Source organism: Rutidosis leptorrhynchoides, chromosome 2 (genome assembly GCF_046630445.1).
Source record: "Rutidosis leptorrhynchoides isolate AG116_Rl617_1_P2 chromosome 2, CSIRO_AGI_Rlap_v1, whole genome shotgun sequence".
Lineage (NCBI taxonomy): Eukaryota > Viridiplantae > Streptophyta > Magnoliopsida > Asterales > Asteraceae > Rutidosis > Rutidosis leptorrhynchoides.
The window spans coordinates 496,032,680-496,044,246 of NC_092334.1; positions in this window are offsets into that span (position 1 = coordinate 496,032,680).

The following is an 11,567-nucleotide window of genomic DNA, read 5'->3' on the forward strand; positions in this document are numbered from 1 at the left end:
GTGCATCAATGACGTGCCTGTGGCAAGAGATTTTCCTAAAGTATTTCCGGAAGAGTTGCCGGGATTACCTCCATTTAGATCTGTAGAATTTCAAATAGATCTTGTACCAGGAGCTGCACCGGTTGCCCGTGCTCCATATAGACTTGCACCGTCCGAGTTAAAAGAACTTCAGAGTCAGTTAAAAGAATTACTGGATCGTGGATTCATACGACCAAGTACTTCACCGTGGGGAGCTCCAATTTTATTCGTCAAGAAGAAAGACGGATCTTTCCGAATGTGTATAGATTATCGTGAATTAAATAAGTTAACTATCAAGAATCGGTATCCACTACCGAGAATTGACGACTTATTTGATCAACTCCAAGGATCATGTGTGTACTCAAAAATTGACCTAAGATCGGGCTATCATCAATTACGTGTCAAAGAAGAAGATATACCGAAAACTGCTTTTCGGACACGTTATGGTCATTACGAATTTTTGGTCATGCCGTTTGGGTTGACAAATGCGCCAGCTGTATTCATGGACCTCATGAATCGAGTTTGTAGTCCATATTTAGATAAGTTTGTTATCGTTTTCATTGATGATATTCTTATCTATTCCAAGAGTGAGCAAGAGCATGAGCAGCATTTAAGGTTGATATTAGAGTTGTTAAGAAAAGAACAGCTATATGCTAAATTTTCTAAATGTGCTTTCTGGTTGAAAGAAGTGCAATTTCTTGGCCACGTTGTTAGTAGCAAAGGAATTCAGGTTGATCCAGCAAAAATTGAAGCCATTGAAAAATGGGAGACTCCTAAGACACCAACGCAGATACGCCAATTTTTGGGTTTAGCCGGTTATTATAGAAGGTTTATTCAAGATTTTTTCCGAATAGCTAAGCCATTGACAGCGTTAACGCAAAAAGGGAAGAAATATGAATGGACCTCTGAGCAGGAGAACGCATTTCAAATACTAAAGAAGGAGTTAACTACGGCGCCTATTTTATCGTTACCAGAAGGGAACGATGATTTTGAAATATATTGTGACGCTTCACGACAAGGTTTTGGTTGCGTTCTTATGCAACGGAAGAGAGTTATTGCATACGCATCCCGACAATTGAAGATTCACGAGCGGAATTATACGACGCATGATCTATAATTGGGAGCAGTTGTGTTTTCATTGAAGATGTGGAGACACTACTTGTATGGGGTTAAATTCACTGTGTTTACTGATCATAAAAGCCTTCAACATATTTTTGATCAGAAACAATTGAACATGAGGCAACGTAGGTGGGTCGAGTTAATAAACGACTATGATTGTGAAATTCGCTATCATCCCGGGAAAGCGAACGTAGTGGCCGATGCTCTAAGCAGAAAGGAACGAGAACCAATCCGAGTTCGAGTAATGAACATAAAAATTCGCATGAATCTCAACTCACAAATCAAAGAGGTTCAACAAGAAGCACTCAATAAAGAAAACATAAGAAATGAAATAATGAAGAAGTATGAGAAGCAACTCGTTATACGGGAAGACGGAATTCGATATTTTGCAAATCGTATTTGGGTACCGAAGTTGGGTGGATTAAGGAAGTTGATATTGAACGAGGCACATAAGACAAGATACTCGATACATCCTGGAGTTGGAAATATGTATCAAGATCTTAAGACACGTTATTGGTGGCCTAATTTAAAGACAGACGTAGCAACATATGTTGGGGAGTGTTTAACTTGTTCCAAGGTCAAAGCAGAACACCAGAAGCCGTCAGGGTTACTTCAACAACCAGAAATCCCAGAATGGAAATGGGATGGTATTATCATGGATTTCATCACGAAGTTACCAAAGACTGCCTGGGGTTACGACACCATTTGGGTGATTGTTGATCGTCTCACCAAGTCTGCACATTTCTTGCCTATAAAGGAAACGGATAGAATGGAGAAACTATTACGATTGTATATAAAGGAAGTTGTTTCAAGGCATGGAATACCTATTTCCATTATATCTGATCGTGATAGTAGATTTACCTCAAAGTTCTGGCAATCACTACAGGAGGCACTAGGAACTCGTCTGGATATGAGTACCGCATATCATCCGCAAATCGACGGGCAGAGTGAAAGAACAATTCAGACTCTTGAAGACATGCTCAGGGCATGTGTGATCGATTTTGGAAACGGATGGGATAAGTATTTACCGTTAGCAGAATTCTCGTATAATAATAGTTATCATGCGAGCATTAAAGCTGCACCATTCGAAGCATTGTATGGAAGGAAGTGTAGATCTCCTATCTGTTGGAATGAAGTAGGAGATCGACATTTAACTGGTCCCGAGATCATACACGAAATGACTGAGAAGATAGTACAAATCAAGGAGAGATTGAAAACAGCCCGTAGTCGCCAAAAGAGCTACGCCGATGTCCGAAGGAAACCATTAGAGTTTCAGATCGGTGACATGGTTATGCTAAAGGTGTCACCTTGGAAAGGTGTGATACGTTTTGGAAAAAGGGGTAAACTGAACCCAAGATATGTAGGCCCGTTCAAGATCATCGAACGCATTGGACCGGTAGCTTATCGACTCGAGTTACCGCAACAACTCGCCGGAGTACATAATACCTTTCACGTCTCGAACCTTAAGAAGTGTCTTGCAAAGGAAGACCTCACCATTCCTCTTGAAGAAATCCATGTCGACGAGAAACTACAATTCGTCGAAGAACCAATCGAAATCATGGACCGTGAAGTTAAACAGCTCAAGCAGAGCAACATACCGATCGTTAAGGTTCGTTGGAATGCTCGAAGAGGTCCCGAGTTTACGTGGGAACGGGAGGATCAGATGAAACAAAAGTATCCACACTTGTTTCTCGATGACGCAAAATAGGTACAATTTTAAAATTTCGGGACGAAATTTATTTAACGGGGAGGTAATGTAACGACCCGCACTTTTTCGATCGTTCTATACTTATAAGATTAATATTTACATAAATTAAACCTTACCAACATGATAAGCAATCCAAATTGTCGAGACTTATGTTTTTCGAAAAGAGTTTTACACAACGTTTGACCGTCTAGTTTGACCGATGATATCACGAACTATACAATATATGATAATTATACGTTTGTGTATATATATGTATATATACATATTTAACATGACCTAAGAATGTTTTAATATCTCATTTTGTATTAATAACAATAAGTTATAAGTATATTTTGAAACTACTAACTTAAGTTTTCAAAACGATAACCATACGTAACGTTATTTGACTTAAATACTTATGACCTATAATGTTTATACATATATCGTATAAGTAATGTATTTAATCACTTTTAAAGACTTAAATACATAAAACAATATAAGTATATTTACAAAAGATAACTATATTTGAATCCTCGTTCCGTTTTCTCAAAGATTTCTATACGTATACCTAGGGTATATGTACCCGTATCATACGCAGCTTCTAGATGTATTTACTATTGGTATATACCAATAAAAATCTGCTCCTTAGCAGCCTTAAATGATTAAGAAACATGTGGAACCAACCATTTGTCAAGTAGCATGAATTATTTAGCAAGAAAACAAAGTTAGGTATTTTTTTTTTCCTTTATAACCTAAAAACGTTTTTATGCATGCACACCATTTCTTCACCCCATTTTCTCATACTTACACTTCCATTTCTCTCTCAAAATACTCTTAACTTCATACTTGATCATCTCCAAGCATTTTCCCCATCATTTAGCTTCAAAAACAACACTTAAACCTCATAAGAAAACCTTACAAAAACACTTCAAGAAATCCTTCCAAGAACACCAACTTACTTCCAATCTTTCATCCACTTCCATCACCCTTTTGGTTCTAGGTTCTTACTCCTCTTTTACAACAACCATGTCCAAGGAACTTGAGGTAGAATCTATGTTCATAACCTTATTCGATTCATATATATATAGCTATCTTATTTTGTGGTATAAAATTTTAACAACAAGAACATAGTTTGAATGTTTTCAAACTTGTTTGCAAACTAAATAGATCCTTCTAACTTAACTTTTAAAATACTCCAAGACCTGTAATATAACTTAAATATATGCTAATTTAACAAGGTATAACTTGGTTTTTCAAAGATTATCTTAAAAACTGTTTTTACGACGTCGGAGTGCCACCGGGGGCTGTTTTGGGTTGGATAATTAAAAACCATCTTAAACTTTGAATTGGAGGTTTATTTTCTGGAAAAATGATTTTTACTATGAATATGATAACACATAAAAATTTCATGATTTAACTCAAAGTATAAGTATTTTTAGAAAAATAATCATTTAAGGTTGTTTACATGATGGAAAATGATTAACTTCATAAGTTTCACTAAAGTTTGACCTATGCCGTGTGATTTTGAATACAAACTAAGGTATTTACAGTTCATAGTCTTAAAGAGGGACTCGATCCAAGGAGATGGCAAGTTGAATCAACGAAAACGGAGTTGTAACGAAGAAACTATGACCGAAACAAAATCGGATATCCAAGACTAGTTTAGCCACGAAAATAATTGGGAAAAATTAAATAAATCACATCTTTTTAAGTTAACATGATATTTTATATATATGTACTTATAATTCAATTTTATATGGTTCAGGATCACCAGTAAACAACACGAGAAGATTAATCATAAGATCCCATGATTGTACGCAACACGTCATTTGACAACACCGGTACTTTATGTACGCAACACGTCATTTGACAACACCGGTACCGTGGGTCAAGATTAATCTCGACCAATACATATACGATGGGGTTTTATTTATTTCGTTGGGGGTTTTATTTATTTCATTGCGGGTATATTAAACATCTAAAAATGAACCATTAAAATTGAATTACTAACAACGAACTGCTAACTACGGACTAAGGAATTATTCAAAGTATTAAAAGTATAACAAGTATATATATGTGACGTTTGTTTAAAAAGAAAAGGTATTGATATATTATATATGGATAGGTTCGTGATATCAACCGGAGACCAAGTCAAATTATATATATATATATCTTCAAGACGAAAGTGAGTATATAGTCCCACTTTTAAACTCTAAATATTTCGGGATGAGAATACATGTATTTTATGTTTTACGTTATGGACACAAGTAACTGAAAAATATATTCTACGTTGAGTTGTACCACTGGCATACTTCCCTGTAGCTTGGTAACTGTTATTTACAGCGGTATTGTAAACGCGAATCCTGTTGATAGATCTATCGGGCCTGACAACCCCAACCGGACTGGACGACCAGTATTCAACGGTTGCACAGTACTTCGTTTCTTGACTACACTTGGTACGGTGTAGTAAGATTTCATAATAAAGGGAATATGCGACGTGATTAAATGTTAAGTATGGTTACCAAGTGCTCAACCACTTAGAATATTTTTATTAAACTGTTTATATACGAAATCTTGTGGTCTATATATATATATTGCTGCCGGAATTAAACCTATATCTCACCAACTTTATGTTGACCTTTTAAAACATGTCTATTCTCAGGTGATTACTAAAGCTTCCGCTGCATTATGTTGAATTTGAGCAGGATCTTGCGTACGCATATTTGTGTCAAAAATAAAACTGCATACCCAAGGATTTGTGTTGTAAAATATGCTCGAAATCATGTTGTTATCATTATATGTAAAGTTTGTAAGTCGAAGATTATCGCTAAACGATAATCATCTTTTTATTGTCTAAAGCTTGTAACAAAAATAATGGTTTTGGTTTGTAATGTATAATATATGCAGTTTCTCTTTTAAAAATGTCGCATATAGAGGTCAATACCTCGCAATGAAATCATACGTTATCTAACACGTTCTTATGGTTAAGGACGGGTTATGACAATATAGCTTCTATCCGCACCCGAATCAAATAAAACGTAAGCAGATTTATTGTCAATAAGAAACGTACCCGTAACAAGCTCCGGGTCTTCCTGTGCCTCTGCCGCATTAATATTGAAAACTCTTCCACGGCCTTGTCCATTCGTGTTCTCCTGGTTCGGGCAATTTCTAATAATGTGGCCCGGTTTTCCACATTTATAACAAACTACATTGGCATAACTTGCTCCGACACTACTTGCTCCGCCATTACTCGTTCCGACACCATTTGTTCCTTTCGTTCTATTAACCCCTGGTCCGTAGACCTCACACTTCGCCGCGCTATGACCATTTCTTTTACACTTGTTGCAAAATTTGGTGCAGAACCCTGAGTGATTCTTTTCACACCTTTGGCATAGCTGCTTCTGATTGTTGTTGTTGTTGCGGTTATTATTGTTGTTGGGATGATTGTTGTAGTTGCTGTTGTTGTTGTTGTTGTTGTTGGGCCGTTTGTTGTAGTTGCGATTGATGTTGCGATTGTTGGGATAATTGCTGCGATTATTGTTGTAATTGCTGTTGTTGTTGTATTGGTGATTCTTATCACCGTTTTCCTCCCACTTTCTTTTGACTTGCTTCACATTGGCCTCTTCAGCAGTCTGTTCTTTAATTCTTTCTTCAATCTGGTTCACTAGTTTGTGAGCCATTCTACATGCCTGTTGTATAGAGGCGGGCTCGTGTGAACTTATATCTTCTTGGATTCTTTCCGGTAATCCTTTCACAAACGCGTCGATCTTCTCTTCCTCATCTTCGAATGCTCCCGGACACAATAGGCACAATTCTGTGAATCGTCTTTCGTACGTGGTAATATCAAATCCTTGGGTTCGTAACCCTCTAAGTTCTGTCTTGAGCTTATTGACCTCGGTTCTGGGACGGTACTTCTCGTTCATCAAGTGCTTGAATGCTGACCACGGTAGTGCGTACGCATCGCCTTGTCCCACTTGCTCTAGATAGGTATTCCACCATGTTAACGCAGAACCTGTGAAGGTATGCGTAGCGTACTTCACTTTGTCCTCTTCAGGACACTTACTTATGGCAAACACCGATTCGACCTTCTCGGTCCACCGTTTCAATCCGATCAGTCCTTCGGTTCCATCAAATTCCAAAGGTTTGCAGGCAGTGAATTCTTTGTAGGTGCATCCTACACGATTTCCTGTACTGCTAGATCTAAGGTTATTGTTGGTATGTAGCGCAGCCTGTACTGCGGCTATGTTTGAAGCTAGAAAAGTACGGAATTCCTCTTCATTCATATTCACGGTGTGTCGAGTAGTCTGTGCCATTTCCTTCAAAATAGTCAAATGGAACAAGTTAATCATACAGAATATTAAGAGTAGTTAATAGTATTTCGTAGCATAATATGAACTCATTTATAAAAGCTTTTTCTTCATATTAGCGTTTTATAAGTTTAAATTCGGGTAGTACCTACCCGTTAAGTTCATACTTAGTAGCTAATATACAATTCAACTACTATAATTCTATATGAAAAACTGATTATAATAATATTTCGCGTTCAAACTTTTACACAATATTTTACAAACTTACAATACCGCTTATTTTACATATAGCATGAAATATAGCACACAATAAATTTGATACAAGATGGTTGTGAAGATAATTCTAGCTAGTACACAAGTCGTTCAGCAAAGGCAATAAAGACACGTAATTCATACGTCCAGAAACAAGTCATGCATTCTGGTTTTACTAGGACTACTTCCCATCCTTGGTCTTGTGGAACATAACCGTTATGGCCGTTGATAAGACAGCATGTTGTAACGTCGTCAAAGGGACGAGGGTTACGTAATGTCCAACAGTCCCGTAACAATCTAAAAACCTCATTTCTTACCCCAATTACCGACTCCGTCACTTGTGGGAACGTTTTGTTTAATAGTTGTAGCCCGATGTTCTTGTTCTCACTTTGGTGAGAAGCGAACATTACTAATCCGTAAGCATAACATGCTTCTTTATGTTGCATGTTAGCCGCTTTTTCTAAATCACGAAGTCCAATATTCGGATATATTGAGTCAAAATAATTTCTTAACCCGTTGCGTAAAATAGCATTTGGGTTCCCCGCAATATATGCGTCAAAGTAAACACATCGTAACTTATGGGTTTCCCAATGTGATATCCCCCATCTTTCAAACGAAAGTCTCTTATAAACCAAGACATTCTTGGAACGTTCTTCGAATGTCTTACAAACTGATCTCACCTTAAATAGTTGTGCCGAGGAATTCTGGCCGACTCTAGACAAGATTTCATCAATCATGTCTCCGGGTAGGTCTCTTAAAATATTGGGTTGTCTATCCATTTTGTGTTTTTATACTGTAAAATAGACAAGAGTTAGATTCATAAAAAAAAATACTTATTAATACAAGCAATTTTTACATATATCATAAAGCATATGCACACTATATTACATATATTACACCACACGAATACAACTATCTTATTCCGACTCGCTTGTTTCTTCTTCTTCGGTTTTGGTTCGTTTTGCCAAGTTTCTAGGGATATATGATGTTCCCCTAATACGAGCTGTCGTTATCCACATTGGTTTAGAAAAACCTGGTGGTTTAGAGGTTCCCGGGTCATTGTTACAATTTAAGGACTTCGGAGGTTGACGATACATATAAAGTTCATCGGGGTTGGAATTAGATTTCTCTATTTTTATGCCCTTTCCCTTATTATTTTCTTTTGCCTTTTTAAATTCAGTTGGGGTAATTTCTATAACATCATCGGAATTCTCGTCGGAATCCGATTCATCGGAGAATTGGTAATCCTCCCAATATTTTGCTTCCTTGGCGGAAACACCATTGACCATAATTAACCTCGGTCGGTTGGTTGAGGATTTTCTTTTACTTAACCGTTTTATTATTTCCCCCACCGGTTCTATTTCTTCATCCGGTTCCGATTCTTCTTCCGGTTCCGATTCTTCTTCCGGTTCCGACTCTTCTTCCGGTTCCTCTTCGGGAACTTGTGAATCAGTTCACGAATCATTCCAATTTACATTTGACTCTTCATTATTATTAGGTGAGTCAATGGGACTTGTTCTAGAGGTAGACATCTATCACATAATATCAAACGCGTTAAGAGATTAATATATCACATAATATTCACATGTTAAAAATATATAGTTTCCAACAAAATTTGTTAAGCAATCATTTTTCAAGTAAACACGGTCGAAGTCCAGACTCACTAATGCATCCTAACAAACTCGATAAGACACACTAATGCAAAATTCTGGTTCTCTAAGACCAACGCTCGGATACCAACTGAAATGTCCCGTTCTTATTGATTAAAAACGTTCCATATTAATTGATTTCGTTGCGAGGTTTTGACCTCTATATGAGACGTTTTTCAAAGACTGCATTCATTTTAAAACAAACCATAACCTTTATTTCATCGATAAAGGTTTAAAAAGCTTTACGTAGATTATCAAATAATGATAATCTAAAATATCCTGTTTACACACGACCATTACATAATGGTTTACAATACAAATATGTTACAACAAAATAAGTTTCTTGAATGCAGTTTTTACACAATATCATACAAGCATGGACTCCAAATCTCGTCCTTATTTAAGTATGCGACAGCGGAAGCTCTTAATAATCACCTGAGAATAAACATGCTTAAAACGTCAACAAAAATGTTGGTGAGTTATAGGTTTAACCTATATATATCAAATCGTAACAATAGACCACAAGATTTCATATTTCAATACACATCCCATACATAGAGATAAAAATCATTCATATGGTGAACACCTGGTAACCGACATTAACAAGATGCATACATAAGAATATCCCCATCATTCCGGGACACCCTTCGGATATGATATAAATTTCGAAGTACTAAAGCATCCGGTACTTTGGATGGGGTTTGTTAGGCCCAATAGTTCTATCTTTAGGATTCGCGTCAATTAGGGTGTCTGTTCCCTAATTCTTAGATTACCAGACTTAATAAAAAGGGGCATATTCGATTTCGATAATTCAACCATAGAATGTAGTTTCATGTACTTGTGTCTATTTTGTAAATCATTTATAAAACCTGCATGTATTCTCATCCCAAAAATTTTAGATTTTAAAAGTGGGACTATAACTCACCTTCACAGATTTTTACTTCGTCGGGAAGTAAGATTTGGCCACTGGTTGATTCACGAACCTATAACAATATATACATATATATCAAAGTATGTTCAAAATATATTTACAACACTTTTAATATATTTTGATGTTTTAAGTTTATTAAGTCAGCTGTCCTCGTTAGTAACCTACAACTAGATGTCCACAGTTAGATGTACAGAAATAAATCAATAAATATTATCTTGAATCAATCCACGACCCAGTGTATACGTATCTCAGTATTGATCACAACTCAAACTATATATATTTTGGAATCAACCTCAACCCTGTATAGCTAACTCCAACATTCACATATAGAGTGTCTATGGTTGTTTCGAAATATATATAGATGTGTCGACATGATAGGTCGAAACATTGTATACGTGTCTATGGTATCTCAAGATTACATAATATACAATACAAGTTGATTAAGTTATGGTTGGAATAGATTTGTTACCAATTTTCACGTAGCTAAAATGAGAAAAATTATCCAATCTTGTTTTACCCATAACTTCTTCATTTTAAATCCGTTTTGAGTGAATCAAATTGCTATGGTTTCATATTGAACTCTATTTTATGAATCTAAACAGAAAAAGTATAGGTTTATAGTCGGAAAAATAAGTTACAAGTCGTTTTTATAAAGGTAGTCATTTCAGTCGAAAGAACGACGTCTAGATGACCATTTTAGAAAACATACTTCCACTTTGAGTTTAACCATAATTTTTGGATATAGTTTCATGTTCATAATAAAAATCATTTTCTCAGAATAACAACTTTTAAATCAAAGTTTATCATAGTTTTTAATTAACTAACCCAAAACAGCACGCGGTGTTACTACGACGGCGTAAATCCGGTTTTACGGTGTTTTTCGTGTTTCCAGGTTTTAAATCATTAAGTTAGCATATCATATAGATATAGAACATGTGTTTAGTTGATTTTAAAAGTCAAGTTAGAAGGATTAACTTTTGTTTGCGAACAAGTTTAGAATTCACTAAACTATGTTCTAGTGATTACAAGTTTAAACCTTCGAATAAGATAGCTTTATATGTATGAATCGAATGATGTTATGAACATCATTACTACCTTAAGTTCCTTGGATAAACCTACTGGAAAAGAGAAAAATGGATCTAGCTTCAATGGATCCTTGGATGGCTCGAAGTTCTTGAAGCAGAATCATGACACGAAAACAAGTTCAAGTAAGATCATCACTTAAAATAAGATTGTTATAGTTATAGAAATTGAACCAAAGTTTGAATATGATTATTACCTTGTATTAGAATGATAACCTACTGTAAGAAACAAAGATTTCTTGAGGTTGGATGATCACCTTACAAGATTGGAAGTGAGCTAGCAAACTTGAAAGTATTCTTGATTTTATGAAACTAGAACTTTTGGAATTTATGAAGAACACTTAGAACTTGAAGATAGAACTTGAGAGAGATCAATTAGATGAAGAAAATTGAAGAATGAAAGTGTTTGTAGGTGTTTTTGGTCGTTGGTGTATGGATTAGATATAAAGGATATGTTATTTTGTTTTCATGTAAATAAGTCATGAATGATTACTCATATTTTTGTAATTTTATGAGATATTT